Below are 17250 nucleotides of genomic sequence, written 5' to 3' on the forward strand. Positions count from 1 at the left end.
CGTAGTGTATACAACAGTAGCTATTTACAGCTACTACAGTCCTACTGTGAAAAACTGAGTTTGCTGGCACAATGAAAAATAAAATGAAATGAAGTACAAGCTCGGCATTCTAATCAAATTGATTATTTACCATCAAGCAAAATAACCTTCGAGAGCATTTGCAAAGCTCCACTTCCCCCACCAGTCCTGACTATGACAGACAGCACACTGGCACAGTGACAATTATTTCAGTGCTTTTTGCTCAGAACAGTCGATAGCATAAACACCAGAACACATCTAAGTAAGTTTAATTTGTGGTTTAAAAAAGTTTGCTTGGGCTGTGTGATAGAATACAGAAAGTAATTTGTATCTAACTAGCTTGACAGTCTACCTTTCCACAAGTATTGGAAGTATGTTTTGTTTTAATATAAATTCTCACTCATGCATAGTTTATCTATAGGAAAAATCACAGGAGCTGTAACAGTTCTTACATACCGTTTTTAAGCCACCATAGGATTAACCTTTCAGAGGGCCATGTTTCAGTTGCACATACAAAATGTATTTTTACAGTTGAAATAAATCTATTTGAACAATGGAAAGGTGTAATCAAGCAGTCGGAAACAAACTGTACTGTGTCAAAAAGGACATCAGGCAAGTGATTAAGCAGTAAGACAACAGACCATGAGATACAGCTGATTAATGCTTACCTCAGGTGCACTGAGAGCCACAAGTCCATCAATCAGCACTGCCCCACAGCCTGTTGGGTCATCTTATAATGACAGGAAAAATTTGGCTTTGGTGAATGTCTATTTTAAGTTACTTTAATGCTGATGCAAGGAGCTGGACTGACAGCCCCAGAGACTGAAATCCTCTATATATCACCAGACCAGATACAGAAAGGGCAGGGAGACCGCAATCTTCTTCCACACCCGCCACTAATACACTTCAACCCTAGCTTAAAAGGGCCACCTCTAGAGATGAGCAGGTAGTTTGGGCTTCATACCCATTCATTCACTGGCCTCTCTACTGAAACTGCCAATTAGCGCAAATTGTGGAGGTGCTGTCACTTGGAACATCTGTTCGTTGGGAATTGGACAGATCAAACTCATTTCTCACAGGCCACTGAACAGACAAGATAGCTAATTTCCACGTTGAATGGACATGTTTAGGATGAAGCTGATGCATGGTCACTAGCTGAAATGCAGAAAAGGAAATAAAGCTCATTTATGAGCAACTATAGCCACAAAATGCACGAGTAAAGCCCAGTGCCTAGGTGGCATGAGAGAGGGTAGAAGAGAAGAATCTTTTGCAGTGATATCAGAATTAACAGTTCTGATATTTTCCCTATTCTTAATTTGGGAAGTCAAAAAGATCCCTCCCGGCCCCAAACCACCCAAGTAAAAAAAACCCAGAATGCTTTTAAATGCATCAATCTAAGCTTGGCAGCGAACCGAACAGGCAAAGGAATGAAGTGCAATAGTAATATGGGTAACTTTAGATATGCCTGGAAACCTTCCTTCTCTTCTCCCCACCGCCCATCATACCTAATGTTTTCATTATTTTTTCAGACTAACTGCCATTCTTGCTCTCCGTCACAGAATCATATAAACACTACAGCCAAAATTGTCAAAAATTAGTTCCTAAAGTTAGTTAGGAGCCTAACTTTAAGACCTCTTTTTAAAAAATAAATAAATGGGCGAACAAAAGATTTTTCTGAAGATTTAAATACAGAAACTCTTTGGGTAAATTCTGGGGATTTTTGATGTTTGGAGGAAAGGATCAAAGACTAGCAAAGAATTTAATGACAGCAATAAAAAAAGTTAGTTGGCTCCCCTCCTACATGCCAATGGCAGACTCAATATGTGGATACTAGATGCTTTCTGAAGTTTTCTAAATTCCTTATCTTCCAAGGGATTATCTCTAATTAAGACATTGGTTAGCAACCTAGCACTATTCTTCAATTCCTAAATCAATACGTTCTCCTTATGTGGAAGTTTCTTTGTTTCCAGCTAAATTTCAGTCTAGGAGATTATTAGTTAAAAGTCAAATTTAAAGTCAAAAGAATCAAACGAGCCTTCAAAAATGGTAACGTGACTGAAGAGCTGCATCAGATGCATTAACCGCTTCCTAAGCCCACCAAGTTGATAGCTTCTAGCTCTGTAATTGATAAGGGAAAACATGGTGGAGAACCAAGTGGAAGGGAGCATCTCCTTCAGCTAGGCCTTTGTGGTACTGTACAAGAATTGTCATGGTCTTCTAAGGAAGCACTTTTTTTTTCTCTGTCTGTGCCTTGTTGGCATTATGAGTACATTAATCAAAAACAATACGAGATGGAGACTTGTGATTCCATAAACCAAGGAAAGCTAGCTTGTGAATTACAAACAGAAGTTATCCCAAAGAGGGAATGCTCAGAACCCCCCAGGAACATAAAAGCCAAAATAGTTCCAAAGGCAGAAAGAAATCAAATCAAATTCCACATCAGACAGCCCCCCCCATCCCTGTGACAAGTAAGAGTCCGCAATACTGCAGGGAAAAAGGTACCTCTTCTGCAGTGCATGTAAGATACGCTGCTGTTCTGCCACTTCACCCTTTGGCAATCCTTATGTGGGGCCTGAGTAGTGTGGGAGTGTCTTATAGAGGCTCTCTGCACCACAGCACAAATTCACTCAGTGTAAACAGGAAAATCTCTACTCTGTTATATTATTGTTACTTAACATTTGTAGTGCCTAGAAGCCAACAAAGTCAGGCCCCCACTCGTGCTAGGTGCTGTACAAATGACATTCTACAGCCGTTTTAAAAAAAACAAAAAAAACAGTGCTTTCCTTTTTTTAGAAAATGTTTAAAACTTTCAACATGTATCAACAAGGCATTCAAAAGCAGCACAAGTCCAGTCTTTCCCCTATCCTGCCCACCTAGGGCATCTTTAAAATTGAAAAATACCTTTGACTCATTTCCCTTCTTCCTTTCATTCCTCCCCCTTCCAACCACTTTCCTTCTTTTCTGGCCAAGAGCACTGGTACCCCTTACGTCCAGACTAAATGTCATTTATGTATGCCTTCAGGGAATCCTAGAAGTCACTCCCAATTTAGTTTTTAATATAATGCAAAAAACTGATTGCACTTATTCTCAAGGAAAAGCCTTGTTGAACTATAGGGAGAGAACAAGAGAAGGAAAATAAGAGGGACTTCTCTTATTTTTAATACAGCTTGCCTTTCAGTAGTTTCAGTAAAATGGTGTCCACTTTGTGTTTTCCTTCATCTATTCCACTTTTAAATTTAAAATTACAGAGTAACAACCAACATAAACAGAGGATGATTTCTATTCACTCTGTAATAGATATACAGTGGGCTAACTAGTATTTCTTAGTAGTAGGTCCTTGTGTGCCTTCAGAGCCACACAAGTTTCAGACAACCATGGAGAAAAATTTTGGTGACTGTACCTATAGTAATACTAGGTCACTCTATTGTTAAGAGATTCTAGCTCATTTTTTTCTTCTTCTTCTGGAATAACTTTCTTATTTTCATAGTGTAGTACAAGATTACTAAACACAAATCAGGTGAGTAGGAGTAAGATGTGCTGCCAATAACAATTTGGAATCATAACCAACAGACTAATTCTGCTCTCCCAATGTTCCTTCTGAACTCAGTGAAATGTTCAGGTATCAAAGAAATGCAGATTTGGATCCCAAATGAGTTCAAATGAAGTAGCATACCAACCACCACAAAACCTTCCATCCACTATATACGACAGACTACAAGATCCTCCCCACAATTCTGCCATATGGCCCCATCTGCAAATTGGGTCCCTTCCAGTTTTATGATTCTATTATGACTCAAAGTGTATACTGACAGAGTTGCAAGTTTTAAAACAAAAGCCATATTCATGCATGCAAAGCCACAATTAAAAGGATCAATTTTTGCATTCCAAAGCCCATCTAGATTTGTCATACAAAAAATAAAAGTTACTGAGACAAAGCACATAAAATTTCACTCTAAAAGGATTGTTTTTGCTAAAATTATGACTGGCAGAAAACAAGGTCTCTTTCTTTTTTATAGAAACCACTTCTCAAACTTAACTGCTAGTATGATACCCATAATCCACACAAAATTAAACTTTAGCTCGAACCGAAGAAGTGCTAGTCAGACAATTTAGACTATAATTCAGAGTTTGCTACTAGATATATCTAAACCATTCATTTGTATAGGCTGCTCACTTGTAGCTCTGGTGTAAGTAACCACTTAGCTGAAAGTTAGGGAACTATAATGAATGAATTGTGTCAATTGTATAGTAAACCATACTTTTTAATAAATAGGCTATAACCCATCACTCTAAAAGCAGCTCACCACAAGCCCCAGATTTGGCAAGAGATGACTCTATTACATTCCTTTATTCCAAAATGTCAGTTTTACAAGCATTCTGGGAACCACAGTTCAAACGACTCATTAAAAAGAATCATTCAAGACTAAGTAAACAAGACCTTTTTTTCTTGTCTATGAATGTATTTTCTCAATGATGGAAGCCATTGGCCCCCAAAGTGGAGATTAATACTGATTAGATACATACAATGGTCTTGGATAGAATTGTGCTGGAAAAATGTGGACATATTTCCCCATGTATAATTGGATGAATTGCACCACAAGTCTAGGAGAAGCTTTCAAAGATTCAACATCGAGAAGAGTACTAATCAGACAGAAACAAATGTCTAGTCTTCTAAACTCTAACAGGCAAACAAACAACACACAAAATAGGGAGGGGACCTTCACTTAATAGACTGTCATGCATTCATCTCTAAGAATCCATTAATTTGGAGATAGATTTTACTAGAAATTAGCATAAACTGCCCAATTTGCTCTCTGTTCGGCTCATAGGAGTCACAGAGCCTCTAAAACAGTGGTAGGCAACCTGTGGCCTCTCAGCTTTCTGCAGCTCCCATTGGCCAGGAATGACGAACCACAGCCACTGGGAGCTGTCAGGGGCCATGCCTGCAGACAGTCAATGTCTGCAAAATGTCTGGCAGCCCGCAATCCGCTTACCCTAATGGGTCACACGCAGCCCACAGGCTGCAAGTTGCCCACCACTGCTCTAAAATGACACTCTCTAGATAGAACTAAACAATGATTATGGAAATCTATAAATTGACTAAGAAAAATTTCCTTCATGAAACAGGGCATATTCCACAAGATCAATAATAACCTCCTTTGTCACCTGGGATTAGCTCCTCCTATCTATCCTCTCAATCTGTAAAGCAGCAACCTTGTTGTCTGTATACTCACCCACCTGTTACCAGAAAACTGATGTGTCTTCTTCCACTGATGACACCTTTGGTCACTGGATTCTGTAAAATACTTTAACTTCTTTCCTAAACCTTCCTCCCTTTCTCATTTGCTAATTCCTAGTAATCTCTACCTCCAAACTGGAGTCTCATGGATGCCCCTGTACGTGAAGAGAACAGATGCTTGGGTCTGTTTAATAGACCTCCAGTAGAAAACTGAGGGAGTCTTTCACAGGCACTTTCTTGCCAATGCTTCCATGAGAAGGACCATACAAAGAAATTCCATATTGTGTAGGTTTTAGAGTAGCAGCCATGTTAGTCTGTATCCGCAAAAAGAAAAAGGAGTACTTATGGCACCTTAGAGACTAACACATTTATTTGAGCATAAGCTTTTCTGAGCTAGAGCTCAATTCATCGGATGCATTCAGTGGAAAATACAGTGGGGAGATTTATATACACAGAGAACATGAAACAATAAATGTTACCATACACACTGCAACGAGAGTGATCAGATAAGGTGAGCTATTACCAGCAGGAGGGGGGGGAAGGGAGGGACACCTTTTGTAGTGATAATCAAGGTGGGCCATTTCCAGCAGTTGACAAGAACGTCTGAGGAACAGCGGGGGCGGAATAAACATGGGGAAATAGTTTTACTTTGTGTAATGACCTATCCACTCCCAGTCTTTAGCCAAGCCTAAATTAATTATATCCAGTTTGCAAATTAATTCCAATTCAGCAGTCTCTCGTTGGAGTCTGTTTTTGAAGTTTTTTTTGTTGGAGAATTGCCACTTTCAGGTCTGTAATCGAGTGACCAAAGAGATTGAAGTGTTCTCCGACTGGTTTTTGAATGTTATAATTCTTGACGTCTGATTTGTGTCCATTTATTCTTTTACGTAGAGGCTGTCCAGTTTGGTCAATGTACATGGCAAGTCAGAGGCCCCTCCTGGTGCATATGCTTTAAAAATACATGACTGTTACTTTGCAGAAAAGCAGATCTCAATGTCAGGTGAGCGACTAGACTTCATATTATACTGCTCATGCACCTCAACTGTAACTAACTTTCTTCTCTGATGAAGAGTGTTTGGCCTGTGAAGTAAGTGCTCTCACAAAAGGCTCCCATACAAAGCAAAGTATATGTAGTCACCCTCAACGGAGAAAGATCTGTTAGTGGTTTCCCTGTGGCAAGGGCCAGGATCTTTGCTGTTAAAACACCATTTTGGAGATTTCAAGGGAGGAGGGAATAATTCACTTTTCCTGGTAATCCCAAGTAGACAGGAGCAATACCTGGAGAAGTCTCATGCTGTGAAGACCCACTGCACTGTGTCTGTGCAAGAGATCAATTGTATGAGCTGCAGAACCTCCCAGGTTGATGTAGCAGGATTCTTGGATCTGGTACTGATCCTGACTACTTAGTCCTAAGAGACGACCCTGTTAAGGTGGATATATCTTGGGTAGGCAACAGTAAGCTCTATTCAGAGTGCATAAAGTAAACTGATTCTGTCAGAAGACACAAGAGAGAAAGCAAAATCTTTCAGTAGGCTTCTCTTTACTAGTTTGTTAGCCTTTGGTTTACCATGGCTGGACTTGTGGACAGCTCTGAGACAAGAAAATGATATAGGAGGCAGTATCTAGCAGAGGGAGAAGCAGCAGCCATTAGAGTCAAAGAGCAAGACACCTGGCCCCACACTCACTACTAGAGTAAAGCAGTACCCTTCTGGGGGGTTGGGAGGGAAGTGCCAACCTGCCACTTCTTCCACTAGTCTGGTGATGAGCAGGATACCACCAACAGTACAGCCTCTGCTGGGGTTGTGGCCATGGGATCTCTTCATATGAAGGTGCCCCTTAAATTGGCCCTGGACTCTGCTGAGTTACTTGGGTTTGGATGCCCCACTGGGCTCCGCAGGATTGGTTCCTGTTTCAGTGCTGCTGTGATGCCACCATCCCCATGCTCCCAATTCCACTCTAACATTGACTCCACAATCAGATTGGAGGGAAAAAAACTCTCCCAAATAACCCCCATATGGGGCACCAAAATAAGGCACTATTCTGTAGCCCGTTCAGATCTTCATATTATGATTATGCCTCTCCTCCCTTACAGGCTATGAAATAGTCAACAGACATGAAAACGATCACCAATAGTCATTTAAGATAACAGTCCATAGAGATAAAAGGCAATTCATAACTCAAAGCTATTGTTTCAGGCTCTCTGCAGACTCAGGCAGACATCACTGCACTGGTACATTCTGATGACATTTTCAAGATTATCTTCACAACCAGAATAGCAAGAGACCTATGTTTCTCCAGTTTAGGAGAGGAAGATAACAACTTTAAAAAAGTACCAGGTTGTCAATCCAGTGTGATCTGGCTTAATTCTAGCCCTGCTTGTATAAGAGAAAATCCTTTTACTTTGATGCACAATGCAATACCATCATTTCCACTAAAGGTTGCTCTAGCAATGCTTCCAGTCCATAACGTACATTAAAAAAATCAAACGGGATTCAGTAAATTTAATGGATTTAGTTCCATCCCAGAGTCCTGGAGGTCAAATCCAATAATTATACTTTTGTGGTTTATATCATCAGAATAAAGGGAAATTATTCCTTTGTAACTTAGTACAGCATAACTCACTTCCTAACTAGCTATGATGGCTGCCGCAGCTAATTTTCCTGAAGCAGGAACATTTTTCTAGTTTGAGAGGAAAAAAATTGGACCCAACTTCCACAAAATGGACAACCCACTCAGGAAAAATTCCAGACGACATTACAGAAAGTCATAATGGATTTTTTGAGGTCTCTAGACTATGGTTTGAGAACGTCTTGTCTACTGCATGAGCTTTACTTATATATTGCCTTCTGTAGAACCTTGCTTAATTAGCACTAATGATGAGAAAACCTTAGGGGAACTACTAAATTTTGCAAGCAACTGAACACAAAATGTATTGATAAAAAGCCAGCTTACTGCTAGAAGATACTACTTTACATGTTGAAGATCAGATGACGACAGACCCAGGCTTTGTATGCAAAAGGTATACAAAAGTACACACATCCAAAGTTAATGAGGTTTTCCACCTTAAATAAGTTGAGAAAATTTAAATAAAAGTAAAGAGTTAAACATAGAAGATTTTTTATAAAAATGTTTGAAGTTAATACTATATGATCATCTAGTCTTCTGTAATATCTTGGATACCCTACCAACATTTAAAAACAAAATCCCTTTCATTTCTCTCAACAGCAGCTCTACAGGAGACACAGGGTTACCAACAGCTATGGAGGCACTACAGGTTTGGCCTGAAAGTACATTGTACGCAGGTGGCAATTCAATCTCCAACAGGGATTAATTTTTTCTTATGAGTCAAGTTTGGGAAACATGTTCTGGAGTAGGAGTCCCACAGCTCCATCTCCCACAACGCAGTGAACAGGTTTTGGGGAGACAGTTTGAGGGGACAGAATGCTCCCCCAAAGAAAAGAATGGTTCCAGAAGCCCAGCAGAGACTGGAAATCAGACAGCTACAGTAGTAATAGATGCTGGATTAAAAATTATAAATTTAAATCATTTGAAAAGTTGCATACCAAGCTTGTTAAACTACCACATTTTTGTTGTGCCAACAAAGGTTTTCATTACAGCTGGAAGGCTCTGCTCAGAAGAAACCTAGGACTGGAATAACAGAGGGAGCCAAAGACTGAGGTACGTTAAATGAGCTCTGTTTGGGAAGCCTCTACAATGCCAGAGTTGTAACTAGTACTATCAATCTAACTTTCATAAGTACCAAAACTCAGAGAAGCACAAACACTACAGTTGTGCAATCTAGAAAAGCCAGGGGATTTAACTGGAAATAGTTGCGGTTTCTGGTCCTGCTGGTTAGCACTGACTGAACGACATTAAAATGCCATTTGAGGCACTTCAGTCTGATTGCCATCTGAGATTTTTATTTTGGCAGCATTTATTTTGAATGTTTGACACAGCATTTTACATGCTACACACATCTCAAGGTGTTTTAGAAAAATGATGAAGCCATTAACTGATACCCTTTGCTACATCCATCAATTTCACATAAACAGATGGGTCAAATATTTGACCCAACTCTGCCATTTCTTGAATGAACTTTTAGCTCAGGGGTGGGCAAACTTTTTGGTCTGAGGAACACATCTGGGTATAGAAATTTGTATGGTGGGCCATGAATGCTCACGAAACTGGGGGTTGGGGTATGGGAGGGGGTGCAGGCTCTGGCTGGGGGTGCAGGCTCTGGGGTGGGACCAGAAATTAGGAGTTCAGGGTGTGGGAGGGGGATCTGGGCTGGGGTAGGGGTGCGGGAGGGAGTCAGAGGTACAGACTCCAAACTCCAGGTGGCGCTTACCTCAAACGGCTCCCAGAAGCAGCGGCATGTCGTCGTCCCCGCTCCTACGCAGAGGTGCAGCCAGGGGGCTCGGCGTGCTGCCCTGTCCGCAGGCACCGCCCCTGCACCTCCCACTCTCCACGTAGGAACTGGAGCGGGGACATGCCGCTGCTTCCGGGAGCTGCGCGGAGCCACAGCACACGTGGAGCAGGGCAAGCTCCCGGCTGGAGTGCTGGAGCAGGGCAAGCCCCGGACCCCACTTCCCAGCAGGAGCTTGAGGGCCAGATTAAAATGCCTGAAGGGACGGATGCGGCCCCCACGCCATAGTTTGCCCACCCCTCTTTTAGCTGCTTCTCTCTAGGTTAGAGTGTGTGAACATCGAACTTTCCCCATCTTGCTCTACACAAACTCCAAACTGGACCCATCCTGGAGTTCGGCTTTATTAATGAAGAAAACAATAAGATAATATAATTAGCTCAAACCTTCTCCTAGGGTTCCTCCCTCAGAACTTAGGAAGAACTGCCCTGTACACACCATGAAGCCTCTAATGTAGAGAGCCACCCCACTTCCTTAATATCCTGATTTAACTCTGGAAATTAGAAAACTCATTTAATTATCTGAAAATGGAGACAGCTTTGAAGTATTAAGAGTTTAATAGGAAATGGATCCCAGAATTACCAGATATTCTAGAATTACTAGGAAAAAATAAGGTCCCACTGGTGGCTCTGTAGCTTTCATTTACTAACTTCTCAATTTCATATTATGCAAATTTTGTCCCTAATATTTAAAGCACTCAAGTGTAGATATAAGGACAATTTTCTGACTCATCATGGGACACTATATCAAGTGTCAACAACATTATTATAAGATTCAGTTTTTTTCCAGTCAAGATTTGAGATACCAGCCAAAATGCAGGTCTCACAATCATTGTTTGTTGGTACCGCAGAACTAATCCTGGTACTTTAATGTATAACCTATGGGAGTCAAGGCTGCCCTAAATTCAGAGTTCTGGAATGACAAACGTACTGCCCTTTCCTGGGTATAAACCATCCTTAGCCTCTGCCCACAGGATCTAGCCAAAAATGATATTTTAGGAGACTTATTAGTTGTGCCCTCAAGAGGGAATACAAGAAACGGAAAAGCTCAGTAAATACAGTTAGTTTTGATTAAACTAAAACCCACTTCTATTTTAGATAACCAATCAGGTATACGCAAAAAGAAAAGGAGTACTTGTGGCACCTTAGAGACTAACCAATTTATTTGAGCATCAGCTTTCGTGAGCTACAGCAAAGCTTATGCTCAAATAAATTGGTTAGTCTCTAAGGTGTCACAAGTACTCTTTCTTTTTGCGAATACAGACTAACACGGCTGTTACTCTGAAACCAATCAGGTATATAGGCATCAGCAAATTAGCCTATGGGGAAAAAGGTACAGTAATATTATAAAAGGAACACTGTAAACGTAAGTTCAGGTACTATACTTATTGCCAAATCTGTTACCATTTTTGCCGTTTTAGTCACCTTTACCAATTTTAAGTGCTTTTTCTTTTCCTCTTGCTGTATGAATGACCCACACAAACAGGAGAAACTGGTCTAAACTGTAAAATTGCTACTTTAATAAAAATGCATTTAAAAGTAATTGCTTTACCATACCCAAAAAGGGTGCACCCCTCATTTCTCATCTTCCAGGGAACAGTCATCCACTGCACCCAGACACACCAATCCTATAAAGGGCAAACTCATTCATATGTTCCTTTCCCTTATTTTTACTACCCTAAAGGCAGAAGTGTTGCTAGGTCACACAAACCTTTGGTGTATCAGCTCAGCACAGACCAACCAGGGGCTAAGATTCGCGATGTGACGGAGAGACTGCCGAGACTCATCAAGCCCTCGGATCGCTACCCCTTCCTCCTTCTCCAAGTGGGCACCAATGATACTGCCAAGAATGACTATGAGCAGATCACTGCGGACTACGTGGCTCTGGGAAGAAGGATAAAGGAGTTTGAGGTGCAAGTGGTGTTCTCGTCCATCCTCCCCGTGGAAGAAAAAGGCCGGGGTAGGGAATGTCAAATCGTGGAAGTCAACGAATGGCTATGCAGGTGGTGTCGGAGAGAAGGCTTTGGATTCTTTGACCATGGGATGGTGTTCCATGAAGGAGGAGTGCTGGGCAGAGACAGGCTCTACCTAACGAAGAGAGGGAAGAGCATCTTTGCGAACAGGCTCGCTAATCTAGTGAGGAGGGCTTTAAACTAGGTTCACCGGAGGAAGGAGACCAAAGTCCTGAGGTAAGTGGGCAAGCAGGATACCGGGAGGAAGCACAGGCAGGAACGTCTGTGAGGGGAGGACTCCTACCTCATACTGAGAATGAGGGGCGATCAGCAGGTTATCTCAAGTGCCTATATACGAATGCACAAAGCCTTGGAAACGAGCAGGGAGAACTGGAGGTCCTGGTGAAGGCAAGGAATTATGACATGATTGGAATAACAGAGACTTGGTGGGATAACTCACATGACTGGAGTACTGTCATGGATGCTTATGGATGGTTATAAACTGTTCAGGAAGGACAGAAAGGGCAGAAAAGATGGGGGAGTAGCACTGTATGTAAGGGAGCAGTATGACTGCTCAGAGCTCCGGTATGAAACTGCAGAAAAACCTGAGTGTCTCTGGATTAAGTTTAGAAGTGTGAGCAACAAGAGTGATGTTGTGGTGGGAGGCTGCTATAGACCACCGGACCAGGGGGATGAGGTGGATGAGGCTTTCTTCCGGCAACTCGCGGAAGCTACTAGATCGCACAGACAATCCAGGAAGTTTTTGGAAAATGTAGGGGACAATTTCCTGGTGCAAGTGCTGGAGGAGCCAACTAGGGGGAGAGCTTTTCTTGACCTGCTGCTCACAAACCGGGAAGAATTAGTAGGGGAAGCAAAAGTGGATGGGAATCTGGGAGGCAGTGACCATGAGTTGGTCGAGTTCAGGATCCAGACACAAGGAAGAAAGGTAAGCAGCAGAATACGGACCCTGGACTTCAGGAAAGCAGACTTCGACTCCCTCAGGGAACTGATAGGTAGGATCCCCTGGGGGAATAACATGAGGGGGAAAGGAGTCCAGGAGAGCTGGTTGTATTTCAAAGAATCCCTATTGAGATTACAGGGACAAACCATCCCGATGTGTCGAAAGAATAGTAAATATGGCAGGCGACCAGCTTGGCTTAACGGTGAAATCCTTGCGGATCTTAAACAAAGAAGAAGCTTACAAGAAGTGGAAGGTTGGACAAATGACCAGGGAAGAATATAAAAATATTGCTCAGGCATGCAGGAATGACATGAGGAGGGCCAAATCGCACCTGGAGCTGCAGCTAGCAAGAGATGTTAAGAGTAACAAGAGGGGTTTCTTCAGGAATGTTAGTAACAAGAAGAAAAAGCCAAGGAAAGTGTGGGCCCCTTACTGAATGAGGGAGGCAACCTAGTGACGGAGGATGCGGAAAAAGCTAATGTACTCAATGCTTTTTTTGCCTCTGTCTTCACGAACAAGGTCAGCTCCCAGACTGCTGTGCTGGGCAACACAGCATGTGGAGTAGGTGGCCAGCCCTCTGTGGAGAAGGAAGTGGTTAGGGACTATTTAGAAAAGCTGGACATGCACAAGTCCATGGGGCCGGATGCGTTGCATCTGAGAGTGCTAAAGGAGCTGGCGGCTGTGATTGCAGAGCCATTGGCCATTATCTTTGAAAACTCATGGTGACTGGGGGAAGTCCCGGACGACTGGAAAAAGGCTAATGCAGCCCCATCTTTAAAAAAGGGAAGGAGGAGGATCCTGGGAACTACAGGCCAGTCAGCCTCACCTCAGTCTCTGGAAAAATCATGGAGCAGGTCCTCAAGGAATCAATCCTGAAGCACTTGCATGAGAGGAAAGTGATCAGGAACAGTCAGCATGGATTCACCAAGGGAAGGTCATGCCTGACTAATCTAATCGCCTTCTATGATGAGATTAGTGGTTCTGTGGATGAAGGGAAAGCAGTGGATGTATTGTTTCTTGACTTTAGCAAAGCTTTTGACACGGTCTCCCACAGTATTCTTATCAGCAAGTTAAAGAAGTATGGGCTGGATGAATGCACTATAAGATGGGTAGAAAGCTGGCTAGATTGTCGGGCTCAACGGGTAGTGATCAATGGCTCCATGTCTAGATGGCAGCCGGTGTCAAGTGGAGTGCCCCAAGGGTCGGTCCTGGGGCTGGTTTTGTTCAATATCTTCATAAATGATCTGGAGGATGGTGTGGATTGCACTCAGCAAATTTGCGGATGATACTAAACTAGGAGGACTGGTAGATATGGTGGCAGGTACGGATAGGATACAGAGGGACCTAGACAAATTGGAGGATTGGGCCAAAAGAAATTTGATGAGGTTCAATAAGGATAAGTGCAGGGTCCTGCACTTAGGACGGAAGAATCCAACGCACTGCTACAGACTAGGGACCGAATGGCTAGGCAGCAGTTCTGCGGAAAAGGACCTAGGGGTGACAGTGGACGAGAAGCTGGATATGAGTTAGCAGTGTGCCCTTGTTGCCAAGAAGGCCAATAGCATTTTGGGATGTATAAGTAGGGGCATAGCGAGCAGATCGAGGGACGTGATCGTTCCCCTCTATTCGACATTGGTGAGGCCTCATCTGGAGTACTGTGTCCAGTTTTGGGCCCCACACTACAAGAAGGATGTGGAAAAATTGGAGAGAGTCCAGCGAAGGGCAACAAAAATGATTAGGGGTCTGGAACACATGACTTATGAGGAGAGGCTGAGGGAACTGGGATTGTTTAGCCTGCAGAAGAGAAGAATGAGGGGGGATTTGATAGCTGCTTCCAACTACCTGAGAGGTGGTTCCAAAGAGGATGGTTCTAGACTATTCTCAGTGGTAGAAGAGCACAGATCAAGGAGTAATGGTCTCAAGTTGCAGTGGGGAAGGTTTAGGTTGGATATTAGGAAAAACTTCTTCACTAGGAGGGTGGTGAAACACCGAAAAGCGTTACCTAGGGAGGTGGTAGAATCTCCTTCCTTAGAGGTTTTTAAGGTCAGGCTTGACAAAGCCCTGGCTGGGATGATTTAATTGGGGATTGGTCCTGCTTTGAGCAGGGGGTTGGACTAGATGACCTCCTGAGGTCCCTTCCAACCCTGATATTCTATGATTCTATGAACCATCCCACTCTGCTAAATAAAGGCTACAGTGATGCAGGACACAGTCCTGCAGAGTGCCTTACTGAGATGGCACTTAGGTACCCAGAATTTACATGGTAAAGCAATTTTAGCCCATAATAAAAGATGAGGAATGGAAATGATTCAGTGAATAGATGGAAACATTACTCTTAATGGATTTGTTCTTTTAGTCCTCTTTAAAAGAGTTTCAATACATTATACTCAAGAGGTCAAAACTGGGCCAGATTTTACAAGGCCAGAAATGTGATCATGAAATAGTAGAATAACTATTATATGAATGCTAATATCTCTCAAACCCCTCCATTACTTTGACATGACCATAAAAAATAAAACCAGAGCTAACGTCCACACTGCTGTTATTGTGGCAAAAAGCGAGATCCAAAAGGCTTTTAAAAAGCTGTCTCTAGACTGATTGGACCAGACAAATTAGATTTCAGGGGTCAGGCGCAACTTATTAGGAATCTTTTACAGTTTATTAGCCAATCATTGACATTGGGAATTATAACCTTGATTACCCAGTGGTCTCAAAAGACTACCCAGAACTTTTCAAACAATCAGGGAGGCAACCCAGCAGATTGAAGTCTGTGCAGATTACAGAACTCCTGACACATTTCCCCAAAAGCTTGTGGCTCTGAACGACAAGTGCTAGTCAATCATGAGGATCATATTCAGCTTTTGGCTAGCGAGCCTTCAGGTAACTGAGGTCTGGACTGTAGTCTGCTTCTTGGATTTTTCTGTGCACAATCTCTTTACATTATGAAAGGCTCTGCCATATTATTCTTTAAAGGGCTCTGCTTGACAGTGCTAAAGCAATTTTATTTATATATTTTATAAATAAAATAAATATATATCTGAGTAATACTAAACACAGGAGCTTATATTCTCTCCTTTAAAAGAAAGCTTTCTACTATTTACTTCCACAGTAGGTGAAGGGAAAAGTTAAGCCCCAATGAGTTGACCTGCCATAGATGGGTGCCATAATACATTACAAATTTAACTCCTCAGACAAATCTTAAAAAAAAAACATTTTAGTGTATTTGGAAAGAATACAGATGCCTGAGTACTAAAGGACTGCCTGATCACAGCTACACACACACCCCCACCCAGAAAGACTAATATAACAGTATGCGCACACGTACTCGCGTGTTGAAAATCTTTCAAAAGCAACATTGGGTGACCAGCCACTATAAAGCCCTGAACACATTTCTATTGTACACTCTTCTCTAACTACATTTCTCTATTTGTTTGAAACGATAAAGGGAGACTACAATTCTCACTTGTGAGGGACTCACTGCTTTAAAGAGAAGTAACCCAATTCTCCCTCATCTTACTAGTGATCTTATTTAACAAAGACCACATGGCAGTCAGAAAAATTTCCCTCAAGGAATGTAGGATACAGGCTTGTGCAAGTCATTAACACTGGTGTCCACTGCTTGTAAAGTAAATAAAGGCTGCCACCTTGTGGACTGAGGACCACAGAACTGGCTAAACAAGACCACCACAATGCAGAGGGGTAAAACCTCAACACAGAATATTGGGATGGAGTGGGAAAGGGAGTACAAAAAATGGATACCTGTTTAAGAAATTTGCCTTTTGGGTTCAAACCACTTTCCTCTCATTACAAAACCTGCAATAATACATCCAAGCTTCAGCTTATGATTTATTTCAGTGGTTTTCAACCCTTTTTTCATTTGCAGTCCCCCTAAAAAATTTCAAATGGAGGTGCGGACCCCTTTGGAAATCTTAGACAATCTGCAGACCACCAGGGGTCTGCAGGCAGGTGGAAGACCATGGATTTATTTTGATAGAAAGTAATCATTTAAAATTTGTTTACATTACTCCTGAATAATTATACTACAATTTCTGTTGTGTTAACTATGTACTTAAAATCTATCACTCTTCGTTAAAAAACATTAAATGGAGTACTGATCATTGCTTTTTGTATTTTGACATTTTGTTCTGAATCAGAAGGTTCTATTGCCCTAGGTTCATTATCTATTTCATTTCTTCAGCAATGTGCTCTCCATGCTCTTTTCTTTCCTTTACTGCCAGTTCTTTAACTACCACCCCTTTCTGTCCTGCCACAAAATGCAATTTTATGTACTTGTAAATGTATTTCCATTTTTGAAAGTACTGGAAACACTATTTGGCAGTGCTTCTTTGGAAACTGAAAAACAAATAGCTCTTGAAGAACTTTTTAAACAAACAGGAATTTCCACAGAGGGCAGTTTTGTAAGTCCAACGGGCATTCTACAAAGAAAATTTTAAGGGCACTGCAAAAAAAAAAATTTCTCTCCCAACTTGAGACAGCTTATTTTATATCAATTTCTTATTTACCACTGTGAAAATAATTTTTACTTTTTAATATTAAAAGTCCTTGATTCTTTCTTGCTTTAAGACTTGTATTCTTAAAACAAGTATCTTGATAGCAAGGATTTGCAAAAAAATGGACGAGATTTGCTTTTCTGTAGC

General features: G+C 41.8%; 1 protein-coding gene across 3 annotated transcripts in view; it reads right to left on the reverse strand.

The window, feature by feature from the left end:
* COP1 (COP1 E3 ubiquitin ligase) overlaps positions 1 to 17250 on the reverse strand; it is a 228633-nt gene that overhangs the window by 123096 nt on the left and 88287 nt on the right. The gene's annotated exons all lie outside the window — the stretch shown is intronic.

This window comes from Lepidochelys kempii, chromosome 8 (genome assembly GCF_965140285.1).
Source record: "Lepidochelys kempii isolate rLepKem1 chromosome 8, rLepKem1.hap1, whole genome shotgun sequence".
In the NCBI taxonomy this organism is placed as follows: domain Eukaryota; kingdom Metazoa; phylum Chordata; order Testudines; family Cheloniidae; genus Lepidochelys; species Lepidochelys kempii.